Source organism: Ictidomys tridecemlineatus, chromosome 11, assembly GCF_052094955.1.
Source record: "Ictidomys tridecemlineatus isolate mIctTri1 chromosome 11, mIctTri1.hap1, whole genome shotgun sequence".
NCBI classification, from domain to species: domain Eukaryota; kingdom Metazoa; phylum Chordata; class Mammalia; order Rodentia; family Sciuridae; genus Ictidomys; species Ictidomys tridecemlineatus.
Window position 1 is genome coordinate 69,680,806 of NC_135487.1, and position 13,833 is coordinate 69,694,638.

Below are 13,833 nucleotides of genomic sequence, written 5' to 3' on the forward strand. Positions count from 1 at the left end.
AAAAACTAAGAGAGGAGACATTTTCAAAAAAATAAGAAATTATCAACAACATCAGGTATTACAAGGAGGTCAAGTAAGATAAGTACACTAAATTATTCATTGCTTGAAACAATATATCCAGGTCATTGGGTTTTTCCTTTACAGATGAGAAAAATCTGTATTATTTTCAAATGCTGATAAGAGAAGTAGGAAGCCAGGAGAGAAGAAGCTACAAAAAATTAAATTAAAATCAAAAAAAGAGAGAGAACAGTACATCTTCAAATACTAGAAGACAATGTCGGAGAACACACAGAGAGATTAACTGTTAAAAATGTAATATGTGGTGTTCCTGAGGCTTGAGAATAGAAACAGTCCAAATAAAGACACATTTGTAGATGTGAAGGCAAGAATTTGATGAAATTCACATCTAGGTGTTTCTATTTTCCTTGTGAAACATCAAGAATCAATTTTTCTGATAGGTAAGGAATGAGGTGAGTTGATAGCATGAGTAGCACTGTAACTTTAATAATACCAGTAAACAGATCAGTAGCAATGTGCATCCTTTCAGATTAGACCAACGTATGGAAATGTTTGCCTAGAACATAAATGGATTTCATGTATTCCCAGGAATACTACAAACCAGACTAGACTAAGAGAAGAAATGGTGCTTCAATTACCCTTGAAAGTTATTTAACAGAAATGTAATGCTTCAAATGCAGGTTTAAGAACCAATTACATTTTCCTTTTAATGTTATGAGAAAAGTTATTAGATGAGGCACTGTTTTCTTTTTCTCAGAAAAATTTTGGTTTCAACTCTGATTTTCATAATTCTAAGTCCTATAATTAAGGCAAAAAGCAGTTAATAAAGTTTAAAAGTTAAAGAATGATGAGGAGCAAAATTTTAGTCCTTCTATTTCTATGCTACTGCAACAAAGTACCAAAAACTGCATGGAAAAAATTTATAGACTCAGTTTTGGAGACTAGCATTCAAGATTAAGGTGTCTGCGGGATGGTGCCTTCTGGGTGCCATGAAGGAGAATCTGTTCTACACCCATGTAGTGGTTCTCCGGCAATATTTGCCACTGCTTGACTTGTAGACACATCATCCAATCTCTCATTTTTATATGCTTCTGGTGTTCCCCCTGTTTGGGGATCTATGTCTAATTCCCCCCTTTGAATAAGGACACCAGTCACATTGGAATAGGGAGCCACCCTAGGCCAGTATGATTTCATCTTAACTAGTCACATTTGCAATGGCCCTTTTCCAAGTAAGGCAATATTCTGAGTGACTAAGAGTTGGACTACAGCCTGTGAATTTGGGGAAAACATGATTCAACCCAGACAGTACATTTTCAAACTTGCAAAGAGGTTTCCAAAGACCTTTTTTAAACAGTCCCTTTCAAAATTTTTCAGATTGTGAAAAGTCACCTATGGGATTTCAAACTTTCAATCTATGATTATTATCTTTGTTTTTGTTTCTATTTTTCCTCTGCTAATAGGAAGAAGGCAAAGGTAGAAAGGAGGAAGCTAAGTATATGAACAACCTAGAAGAAGGGTGCTGGCAGCCTAAAAGAAATAAGTGTGAGTAGAATTCCAGTCTCTCCAAGAAGTCTAGCTGCAATTTAAGAATAAAAAAATTTTTTTTTGTTTGGGGGTCAAAATTATCAGTTAAACAATAATTGATAAGAATTAGTGAATGTGATCCTGATAAAAATTAATAGAACTTAAGAACTGAAAAAGAATTTAAGGATAATCTATTCTAATACCCTCTTTTGCTACACTCACAAGCACACACACATTTATTTACATGCTTATTTATTTTGTAAGTGGATATGTGTGTAAGTATATAAGTGTATACGTGGATAGATCGAGAGATAGAGAGATTATAGATAGACAAATAGATAAACAAGTCTCTTCTACCTACATGTCCCTTTGATGACTCAAACTCAGCTTATTCAAAACTGAATCAATAAATATGGTTCTTCCTCCCTCTTCCTAATCTGGTCTTCTTACTTTCTTCCTTGAATGGGTAGGGCGAGGGAGTCCCAACATTCTACCTCCCTAGGAAAACTATAAAGCTGAGGGTCCTCTCATGGATTTCTTCACCCTCAGTCACAAAGTTCTAGAGAATATGTACTGTAATGACCTATAAAATTCATAGCTCTCCTTTCTATCCCCATCAACACCCCTTAGTTTGGGTATTATGTTCTTTTGTCTGGATTAGAGCAAACCCTTCCCTCTGTTTGCTCTCTAGTCAGCACCATCAGAAGCTGGTCCCCTCAGCCCCTGCCCAGTGCATCCTCTATCTCCTGGCAGAGTCACATCTATCATACACTCTAATCAGGTTGCAACATTTATTAAAAGATTTCCAACTCTTTATAAAGTCAATGCCACAGTTTTCTCCATAGTTGACTCCACAGTCTAATCCTCACAGGATGGCATTTCAGGTCGTTCATATAAGATCCCAGAGACTAGAATAGTAGTCACTGCAATTCAAGCACCTGACACAGTGTCAGGAAGGCAATTACTAAACTAAATATCTCACAATAAACTTATCTATTATTCTGGTCACATCTTGGACCATTCCTCACCTCATTCATTACAACCTGAAAATACTACACGAATGATTGCTCCTCAGATAGTCCATGCTACTTCACCTCCACGGCTATCACACTGGTCTGTCAGGAATGCCTGCTCCCTCCCTCCCACTGTTTCATGGCAAATTTATTTATCTATCACATTCCTGTTGAGGTATTACTTTTTCTAACCACCTACCCACTTGGCCCCCAAACTCTTCTTTCTTTAATAGTTCTGAACCTCATTTTCCTCAACTGTAAAGTAATAACATTTCTTTATATGTGTCATATCATCTCCTGATCATTGAGGATTCAGTAGTGGGGAAAAAAGAAGACAAAATCGCTACCTTATATCCTTCTACTACTATTGCCTTGTAACTGGCCAAAGCTGATCCTTGCTAGATTTAATAAACATTTACTAGATCCAAGCACTGTTTTCATATTTTTATGATATGAACTCATTTAATTCTCACAATAAGTCTATGAGAATGGAATCATTATTACCTGAATTTTATAAACGAGAAAAGTGAAGCACAAACATATCTATCAACTTGCTTAGGATCATAGTACCAGTGAAAGTAATTAAGCCAGGATAGAACATGCATTCTCAACTACAGTGATATATATATTTCTGCTATGTTTTAGTCAGATTTCTATTGCTGTGACAAATGCCTAAGGTAAATCAACTTAAAAGGAGGAAAGGTTTATTTGGGCTCTCAGTTTCAGAGATTTCAGTCCATGGCTGGTTGGCTACATTGTTTGGAGGCCTATGGCAAGACGAATATCCTGGCAGAGGGTATGTGGTGGAGAAAAGCCGTTTACCTCACAGTGGCCATAAAATAAAGGGAGAAAGAGGAAGGGACTGAATTCCCAATATTCCATTCAAGGGCACAACCCCAACAACCTCCTTTCACTAGGCCTTACCTCTTAAAGGTTCCACCACCACCCAACAGAGCCATAGGCTGGTGACCAAGCCTTTAGCACATGTGCCTTTGGTGAATATTTAAGATCCATACCCCAAAGAGTTATTTGTTTCATTGCACCAAACTGCAATCATTTATCTTTGTGTCCATATTCCATGTTAATTTGGGGTCACACAAAAATCGAAGACTATATTTAATTTGTTTTTATATCCCTAAGGCCTACTAAAATGTCTGCTTGTTGACAGTAGGGCTCAACAAATACTTGTTGACTCATTGGCACACGGGTTCAAATACCTAATACAAACCTACCTAACAAATACCAAGTCACCTGGTAGAGGAAAGAACACTGCCATAAGTATTGAGCCCATTAACATAAGCAAGTCAGATAATATAAAAATGCTAAAAATTCATCCCTTCAAACCTCTGATTGTTTTCATTATGCTAAGAAATAAAATTTACCTTTTTAATCATTATTAAATGCACAGTTCAGTGACATTAGGTACATTCATGCTGTTGTACAAGCATCAACCCCATCCATCTCCAAGACTTTTTCACCTTCCCAAAACTTAAACTCCTTACCCAATACTAACTCCTTGTTCCCCCTTCTCCCCAGCCCCTGGCAACCATTGCTTTATTTTCTGCCTCTATGAATCTTACTAGTCTGAGTACCCCATTTGAGTGGATTCAAAATTTGTTCTTTTGTGCCTGGCTCATTTTGCTTAACATAACGTTATCAGGGTTCATCCACATTATAGCGCATGTCAAAATTTTCTTCCTTTTTAAGGATGTATATATCATATTTTGCTCATCTATTTGATCTGCATCAGTGACACTTGAGTTGCTATTGTGAATAGTGGTGTTATATGATCCTGTGTGTACAGATATTAGTTCATATTCCTGCTTTCAATTCTTTTGGTTATGAACCCAGAAGTGAAATTGCTGGATCATAGGGTTATTCTGTTTGATTCTGTGAGGAATCACCACACCATATTCCACATGGCTGCACCAGTTTACATTCCTTACCAGCAATGCACAAGAGTTCCGATTTCAACTCACACTTGGCATTACTTATTTTATGTTTTTGTTCTGTTTTGTTTGTTTTTATGATAGCTGTTCTAATCGGTGTGAAGCAGTGTCTCATCATGAAATTTCCTATTTTATTTTTTGGGCAACTCTAAATCCTCTCCAAATCTCATATTTCTCTTGAGTCCTGAATCGAAAGAAAATCTCTTTAAAGTCATGTGCATGAAGGACACTTTCCACAGAATATTGTTCTTCTCACACACATTTTTTGGAGGTGCTGAAAAATTTGATATTTTTTTAATACATAAACAACAAGTTTTTTCCTCTACTGTTAATCCTAAATAGTGTTTGTTCTCTTGATTGTGTAGTTTGTTTAACAGCCATTAAACTTCATTCTGTTTTTACTAGCTTTCCAACTCTGTAGTCATTCAAAATTACTACACACAAGAGCCACAGCATGTTAATGGTGATCCTCACTATTTATCAACTGCACTTTAAAAATCTAGGAGTAAATTTTAAAATACTTTTAATGTTGTCGTTATTTGTTAGGCTCTCTTCCTTAGAGATATATTTCCTTAAGTAAGTATTCTAATGAAATTTACTTTTTAAAAGAAACAGAGCAAGTATTTTATTGGTTCATGTTAGAAAAGCAATTTTCCTAAAAGAAAATTAAATTGATTTGTTATTTGACAGTCTTCTCAACAAAATCTCTCAAAGTATATTAGAAGAGGCTGCATTTATATATTCTTATCCAGAGGAAGAACCCATTGTGTAAACAATATATTTCACTAAACAAGGACTCAATAATGATTCTGGATTTTTATTACTTTAATATACACATATGTAGAAAAAATAAAAACAAGCAATGCAGCCAATAACTAATTGGAGAAGTATTTCACTGAAAGAAGGGCCTCTCCTCTTGGTCATCAGATGGCAAGGATCAGCCAGAAACAAGAGAAGTATCTGAGCAGTTTGTACAAGAATACTATGAAACCCATAATAAGACATGAATACACAAGCTTACTCTGTACCAAACCCCAAGGCCATGCTAACAAAGGAAATGCAAAGATGTGAATGACTGGCAAAGAAAGTATGGCAAGCATGAAGGATTATGTGAGTGTAAAGTCTGCCACCCATAGCCTATTGAATGTCATAGGAAGTCAATGGTAATAATGCATTTGTACCCAAGTCAACCAAAGTCAGTATGTGCCAATTATTGTCAACAATGGCAAACACTGTTTTTTCTCAAAATTCAATGTGCATATGAATCACCTGGGAATCTTGTTAAAAATGCAGATTTTGATTCAGTAGGTCTGGGGTAATTGCTGAGACTCTACATTTCTAACAAACTGTCAGGTGATGCTAAGGCATCTGGCCCATAGGCCTTCCTTTTAATACCATGATGTACACAATCAGAAGGTCTAGCCAATTATATCCAAGTTGACATCTTATGGAGATTTGGTCAAACTCTTGCTTTTCTAATGAAAGAACAGACATTGTTGGGGCCACCACATCCCTGTGGAATAGCATAGATATGGGGCCTGTGGCTGCAGCAGCCATCTTTTGATTGTGAGTAAAAGCCACCAATCCAAGGTTGGTGGAGAAGAAATTTGGAAAGAAACTGTGTCTTTAGTGCAATCATTTTGCCACTGCACCAGCCCTGAACTGCTGTGTATGGATAATATACCAATATTTGAGTAAGTCACTATGAATTAGATTTTATAACAGAAAACACTCCTAATGAGTACAAATAGGCCTTGGTACTAATGTGTAAAATATAAATAAAAAAGCTAGCAAAATGGGGAGAAAGAAGAAGAGTAAAGGACCTGGGTAATCCAAACCCAGATAAGCTTCTTCAGGTAAATAAGGACCTGTTAGAGAACTGTGATCCCTAACTTTAAAAAAAAAATTAGAAAACAGTTTGGGTTCACAGCAAAATTGAGAGGAATGTCTACACATTTCTTATATACCCACTGCCTCAACACATGTACGGCCTTCCCATAAACAACATCCCTCACCAGCGTGGTATATTTGCTCAAATTGGTGATCTTGCATTGACACATTATCACTACCTGAAGACCACAGTTTACATTAGGACTCACTCTTGATTTTGTACATTTTATGGGTTTTAACAAACATATAATGCCAGGTGTCTACCACTATGGTACCATACACAGTATTTTCACAGCCTAAAATTCCTCTGTGCTCTGACTATTCATCTCTTTCCTGAATAACCCCTGAAAATCTATGTAATATGTAATATCTATGTAATATGTAATAAATGTAATATGTAATTTATGCAATATCACCATAATTTTACCTCTTCCAGAATGTCAACAACTGGAATTATACAATGATTGGAATTACACCTAGTGATACAGTGTGTATGCCTTTGTCCTATAGTCCTTGGATAGTCTGTTCTTTTTTTTTTTTTTTTTTTTTGTCTTTCTCTTATTTGTTTTCTTGTCTTTTTCTCTTTAAATTTCAGTTTTGAAAATTTGGAGATTTGTATTGATAATAGCCTTAAACTCTGAGATTCCTTCTTCAGCTATGTCCAATCTACTAATAAACTCACCAAAGGCATTCTATATTTTGGTTATAGTATTTTTGACCTCAAAAATAATTTTTTTATCCTTTCTCAGAATTTCTATCTGATTACATTTCTCATCTGTTCACACATGTTGCCTGCTTTATCCCCTAGATCCTTTCACATAATAGTTTTAAATTTCTGACCTGACAATTTTAATATTCCTGTCATGTCTGGTTTTCATGCTTCCTGTGTCTTTTGAAATTGTTTTTTGCCTTTTATTATGTCTTATAATTTCTTCATATACGGATATGATGCCCTGGGTAAAAGTAAATAGGTGTTTAGTAACATGGTGGTGAGGTGTACGGGAGGAGATGTTCTATAATTCTATGATTAGGCCTCTGGATTGTGAATGTCACAAGTGTGTCTCAGGCTTTTTTCCCCCACCATTGGTGTGACAGGACAGCTAGAGTGAGCTGAGTTGTATATTTCCTTTCTCCATGTCAAAGGCTAGGGCTGACTGGGGCTGGGTGTTGTCCTTTCCCCCTGAGAGGCTATGACAAGACTCCCAGCAGAGTAGGCTCTGGATAACTAGTTTCTCCAGAGGGCACGCCTTATTAAGAACAAGTGCTTTAGCATATTCCAAAATGGTGTTTCCCCTCCTCCTGCTGGAAGCATGAGGATTTTTTCCCTAGGTATTTACTGTAAGAACTTGGTCAGACTCTTCAATACAAAACTTACAAAAGTGTGGGTCCCACTCTGACTGGGTGGCCCAGGGCTTTTAGATTCTCAGACTTAGCCAAACTGAGCTTCCGGTGCTTTGTCAATTGCAGTTCAGAGTTTCCCACCTTGCGCATCAGTTTGCAAGGTGGTTTGCATCTCGTCTCTGCTCTAGTAAGAAGACTCCCTATGTTCACCTATCTGTATTTCCCTTCTTGGGACAGCAGTTTTCCCTGTGTCCTCCTTGCCATACAGAGCCATTCTGCTAACAAAACTCCTTGCATGCAGCACCAAGACAGATGTCAATCTGCAGCTCTTTCAGAAATAATCTAGTAATTTTTTAATGTAGAAAAGATGGTGATCCACTTCCCCAACTCATAGTGGTAACAATTGGTATTCACTGAGCACTTACCATAGTGTTCTAAGTGTTTTATATGTAATTTGTTTATGTCTTAAAATTCTTTGAAGCAGGGTTTATTGTTATAATTCTCCTGATGAGGAAATTGAAGCAAAAAGAAGTTAAGTAATTATCAGGCTGAGGCTCAGACCCTGGGAAACAAATTTCTTCCACCTGGGATCCCACCAGGTAGAAGAAGATGTTAGGCACAGTTGGGATAGTAGACATGCTTTGAAGAGGTTGCAGTAGACCCCAAGCCCCCAGTTTTCAACCATCCAGCCTTCTGAGTTTTTCCATAAGCCTTTTTTATATGCAGGCCAAAGAAGGCACATTGCCATCAAGTTACATATGTGAGCACATGTTCACAAGCAAATGTTTCCGACCTTGAGTACATATGCCGAATCAGGTGTTCATGACCTTGGCAATATATTGAAATGTAACCTCAGTAAGGGGGCCTAAATATAGCCATCTTGGGCCTGCCCTTACAGTAAATTAAATAACTTTGCTCATTTACTAAGTGATGGGGATGGGATTTGAACTCAGACAGCACAACTTTAAACCCTATACCCTCAACTGCTTTGTCTTATTGTTATCCTACAACATAAGAATTCTAGTATCTTTAGCTTGGAAAAGGAGTCACATATGCATATGAATTTGGATACCAATCTCAATAAACTTGACTTTCTCAGGTTCTCTTAAACCACCGGGCTGGAAATCACTTTCCTCTATCCATGTTGTCATTAACATCTTCAATTTCTCACCTCCATATTAGAAACTTTTGAAAATTTAAAACCTCAATTTTAGGATCACCCATTAGATATAGCTATGAATAACTATGAACATAAGCAATCAGTACTTGGAAGCAAACATGTTAATTGTAAAAATAATTCTCAGTCATCTTAAAGACTACAGTGACTCTGCCCTCTCTAACAATCAATCAGAGAAAGAAGCACTGCTCTTGTACCCATCAAAGGAAATACTTTGGAATATAGATTTTTTGTGTTGCAATTTTAGTTAGAAGAAGTAAAGATATAGGCCATTTTCTAATTCCATCATTTTGGTCTCTCTTTCAAGTAAAATTTGGGTATTGTTCTTCTTTTATAATAGAATAAAATAGAATGATAAAACACTTAATAAAATGTTAAAATCCTGTCCACTCTTTATAACCCAGCTTAAATCATCATATCTCAACTTTATCACTAGCTCTGACTCATCCAAGGAAGCACTGGGGTGTGAATCTTTGTTCCATTTTCCTTGCTGTTATATATTTTTATTATGGTATTCATCAGTTTATATGATAGGTCTTCATAGTCCAGATCCCTCTAGTAAATTGCAGATTTCTTAAGGGAAAGAACTTTTTATCTTCTGAGCTTATTGCAGAACATACTCTCCATAATTACTCAAGGGTTTAGTCTAAAGCCCACATGACCTCTTATATATATTTTCCTCAGACAAGAGTTCTATTTCTTCCTAGTAACAGAATTCTAGATCTTCTGGATTAGGAAAAGAAAATTATAAAATTTTGATAATTTGGTTTTTGTACTGGAATTTTAATAATTTGTTTTTAATATTCTTCCTAAGATAGAGGGTTTGACTAAATATGAATTGGACTCCTTACCAGGGGATATAAATGTGTCCTCAAGGAATGCAGCACAAAGGATAAAAAATGACTTTGAGTCAGACTAGGATTTTTATTTGGTTCTGACAACTACTGTCTGTATGACTTTGAGTAAATTTTCTCATTTGTATCATGAGAGATGGTGTCTACTTCTGTAGTTGTTTGAGAGATCAAATGATTTAAAACTTGCAATGTCACATGGTGCTTGGCATACAATAAGGGCTTAATAAATATTATTTGATTTCTTAGAACATGACACCCTGTCTTAGATTGGGGTCACTAGAGGCAGACTCTGAGACAAGGATTTATGTATAAACAATTTACAAATGAAGTTTTCAGGGGAAAAATTAGGGAGTTGTAGGAAAAGGCAGTAAAAAAGAAACAGTCAATTAGAGATGTGATTACAAAGTCCTACTGATCCATAGGGATCTCTGTCACACCTTAGAACTTGTACCAACCCATAGGAAAGGCACTGAGATTTCATATTCCAGCACTCTCTAGTATTGGTTAGGGACCACCTTCATGGAATTAAGCTACCTCTCGTTCTCCACATGAAGCAATGTCAGCAGCCTGGGGGTCATCATACAAAGAAGAGCTGCAGGTATGGATCCTTGGAAGCAAAAGCATATTTAAGCACAGAGAAGGAGCCCACAGGAACAAGAAAGAGGATATTAAAGAACTTGGGGGGAACACCATACCCCATGGTATAACCAACTGGACATAATATAACTAGCCATAGCATGGCATAGGGACAGAAAAACAGGTTTAGATCCCATCTCCTCCACTTTCCTGGATATACAAACTTGGATAGTTGACTCAATATCTCTGAGTCTGTGTCTCACCATTTATAGATAGGGGAAGAATTAATGAAAACTAAATAAATTAATAATATAAAGCAACTATCAAAGTATCTAACATACTCAGGTAGGCTCAGTAAATATTAGTTCTCTCTAATCCTTGCAAGATTCTTAATCTATCCCAAGAATGGATTATAGTGATCATGGTGGATAAATGAATTTGTAAGGTACTCACTCCTGGTGTAAATTTCTTCAGACAAACTCTGTTTAAAGCAAGTTTGTTCAAAGGATATTTCTCCTTATGGCTTCTTCATTCTTTTGATTATATGAAGAGAAATTCTTTAATACACACATGCTACAATATTTCTACAAAATCTTCTAAGTTTATAGTTTCTAAGAAGAAATGAATGCCCTGAACTAAGGGTTCAGGAGGTATAACAAATAGAAGGAGCAAAAGAGCAGCCAGGGAGAGTCAGGAGGGGCCGGCACAGCAATGACCAGCAGGAAGCCATGAGAGGAAACCACACTGGGCTAAAAGTCACATATCTCCAGTCTAAGTTTTGCTATTCAGTCAGACACTTCCTTGGACATCAGGATTCTCAATTCCAAGTCAGTGTTTGCCCTAGATGCCTCTAGGGTGATTTCTAGTTCTAAAACTGTATCATGTGACTTTTCAAAACCTCAAATCCTTATCCAAAATCTCGAGGATTTCCTCTGTGGAAAAATTCCTTTATGGTACAAAGGGTACAGAAGTTTAAGGAAGGGAAATTACAGCCTAGATTGCTCAGAAAAACTTCATAGGGAAGTAAAATTTGAGCTAGATATGGAGAAGAAAGCAGAATTGCAAACATGGGTGTGTACAATGACATTACAGTGGGAAATTTTTAAAAAATTCACAAAACATGAACATACCAGGAGGTGTAATGACAGGAGGGTAAGGTTTATTATATGCAGTATTCAGAAATAACCATGGAAATTATAAGTTGGGGCCAGATTGTAATGGGTTCGGATAGCATGTAAGGGATTGTGACAACCTGAAGTAATGATGTGTTCTTGAAGAATCTGACAAAGAAAAGGTGGCATTGTACACAATACAACTAGGTGATATGTAAGATAAGTCAGAGCCAGAAATTACTGCTAACTAAAAAATCTTTAATAAGTCTGCCAAATTGCCTAGTTATAAGAGAAAAGTCTTTGAAAGTTGAGGTTTTTGTACCATTTCGTTAATACCAACAGAGAGAGGAAAAAATGGAATTACCTCCAATAGTCCATCCCCTCGTAGAGAACCTACAGGAAGATGGGTTCCTTTTGTTTTATGTAAGACTATACAGCTCTTTATAAACATAATAACCTCCCATTGATGGATTTGGAGGGTGAAAATTTGGGAGGAAAGGTAAGAGCTAACATACAGCTTTGTAGGTTAGAAGAAAAGTAATTGGAGTTCCAGGAATTTATCAATCCAAGAAAGAAGAAAATGATAAAGGAAAGAGAGGGGGGAATGGACACTAAGAATAATTTGATTTCACAATGTTCCCTGTTTTGGTGTATTGGAGCTTTCAACTAGCAAGAACAAAGCATAGCCATTTTCTTTCAGAGTTTGGAACTAATTTGGAAATAGACATAGGGGTCAGGAAGATGATCAAAACAGTAGTTGTACATATGGTGAAATTAGACTAAAATTGTGTGGTATTATCTAAAGCCACACTTGGGATTTCTTTTTTCTTTGTAATCTTTTAATTTGTTTTAATTAGTTATACATTCTCTATATACATTCTATATATAGAATGCATTTATGCACTTTGATATCAATCATACACAGATGGAATATAGTTTCTCACGTTTCTGAATGTACATGTTGCAGAAAATATTGGTCATGTAGTCATGTATATACATACAGTAATAATGTTTGTTTCATTCTACTATCTTTCCTATCCCCACATCCCCTCCCCTCCCCTCCCATTACTTCCCTCTACCGAATCTAAGGTAATGCTATTCTTCCCTAGTGTCCCTCACCTTGTTGTGAATTAATATCTGCAATTTAGAGAAAACATTCAGCCTTTGGTTTTGTGGGATTGGCTTATTTCACTTAGTATGATATTCTCCAACTCAACCATTTACTGGCAAATGCCTATAATTTCACTCTTCTTTAAAGCTGAGTAATAGTCCATTGGGTATATATACCACACTTTATTTATCCACTCATCTATTGAGGGAAACCTAGGTTAGTTCCATAGTCTAGCTATTGTTAATTGAGGTGCTATAAACATTGATGTGGCTGTGTCACTATACTATGTTGATTTTAAGTCCTTTGGGTATAAACCAAGGAGTGGGATAGCTGGGTCAAGGGGTGGTTTCATTCCCAATTTTCTGAAGAATCTCCATAGTGCTTTCCATATTGGTTGCACCAATTTGCAGTCCCACCAGCAAAGTATGAGTGTGCCTTTTTCCCCACATCCTCGCCAACATTTATTGTTGTTTGTCTTCATAATAGCTGCCATTCTTATTGGAGTGAGATGATATCTTAGAGTACTTTTGATTTGCATTTCTCTAATTGTTAGAGATGTTGAACACTTTTTCATATAATTTTGATTAATTGTATTTCTTCTTCTGTGAAGTGTTGTTCAGTTCCTTAGCCCATTTATTGATTGAGTTTTCTAGGATTTTTTGGTGTTAAGTTTTTTGAGTTCTTTATATATCCTAGAGATTAATGCTTTACCAGAGGTGCATGTGGTAAAGATTTTTTCCCAATCTGTGGGCTCTCTCCTTACATTATTAATTATTTTCTTTGCTAAGAAGAAGCCTTTTAATTTGAATCCATCCCATTTATTGATTCTTGATTTTACCTCTTGTGCTTTGGGAGTCTTATTAAGGAAGTCAGATTCTAGGAATTAGGAAAACTACTCCATTCATAATAGCCTCAAAAAAAATATCTGGGAATCAATCTAACAAAAGAGGTGAAAGACCTCTACAATGAAAACTACAGAACACTAAAGAAAGAAACTGAAGGAAACCTCAGAAGATGGGAAGATTTCCCATGCTCCTGGATAGGCAGAATTAACATTGTCAAAATGGCCATACTACCCAAAGCATTATACAGATTTAATTAAATCTATTAACTCCTATTAAAATCCTAATGACATTCTTCATAGAAATAGAAAAGGCAATCATGAAATTTATTTGGAAAAATAAGAGACCCAAAATAGCTAAAGAAATCCTTAGCAAGAAAAGTGAAGCAGGAGGCATCACAATATCAGAGCTTAAACTATACTATAG